The sequence below is a fragment of the Alligator sinensis genome, unplaced genomic scaffold (genome assembly GCF_000455745.1).
Source record: "Alligator sinensis unplaced genomic scaffold, ASM45574v1 scaffold114_1, whole genome shotgun sequence".
NCBI lineage: Eukaryota > Metazoa > Chordata > Crocodylia > Alligatoridae > Alligator > Alligator sinensis.
In genome coordinates, this window is record NW_005842525.1 from 946,430 (window position 1) to 947,398 (window position 969).

General features: G+C 50.5%; 1 protein-coding gene across 2 annotated transcripts in view; it reads right to left on the bottom strand.

Moving 5' to 3' along the window:
- OLAH (oleoyl-ACP hydrolase) overlaps nt 1-969 on the bottom strand; it is a 38,706-nt gene that overhangs the window by 2,751 nt on the left and 34,986 nt on the right. The gene's annotated exons all lie outside the window — the stretch shown is intronic.

Consider the following 969-nt stretch of genomic DNA (forward strand, 5'->3'; position numbering starts at 1 on the left):
CGGGTGGGGAGCCCGGGCCCTGCCACTGGCCCCGGCCAGCAGCGGCCGCATGCTGCCCTCCTGCATACAGATCTGGGGGCCTGCATCCCCCGGGAGGGCTGCAGGGCTGTGCCAGACTCTTCCCGGGGGTGCGGGCCCCCAGATCTGTGTGGGGATGACAGCATACTGCTGCTGCTGCTGCTGTCTGGGGCCAGGGGCAGCACCAGTCTTCCCAGCACTCGGTGCGGGCTGCACAGCACAAACTTGGGTGCTGCTGCTGGCCCCAGCCAGCAGTGGCAGCATGCTGTCATCCTGCATGCAGATCCGGGGGCCTGCACTCACCGGTGGATTGTAACATCTATCAACCTCTTGAAGGTAGGTGCTACTAAGCTAGTTAGTCACCCAGGTGAAATACATGTTGTACTGTCTACCATTTTATATGGCTTCTCCTGAACTATACCCAAAATATCTGCTGTTTGACGCAACAGTTCTTGAATGGTTTGTAGTCATGGAGTTATGGCAGAAAGTTCCATTCTCTCATCCAGTAAAAATGAGAAAATAACTGCTGACATACTATATTTTTTCCTGGATCTTTTCATCAGACCCTACCTCATGTAGTTGGAAATAGGTGGAATCACGATCTAAGCACCCTGCAGTGTCTTGTACAAGAGGAATACTTATGTTAATAACAAAGGAAACTGATTTTCCTGGCTTGCTGTAAACCTCAATAGGACTAAGAATGCTGATAAGGGTAAGAGGCAGTTGGCCAACAGGGAATGATAATTTTTAGGTTCCCTAGGATCATGGAAAGCAGCTAGGCAAGGCCTTCCTATTGAACTCTGAACCTCCTGAAGAAAAATGTTATTTAAATGTACTCCATGAAGAAGAGTAGAAACATTCCCCTTCTAAAAAGCTATTTAACTGTAGGTCCTATGTAAAACTATAGGGGTGTTTATACACATGCTCCGGGGGGGGGGGGGGGGGGGGGGG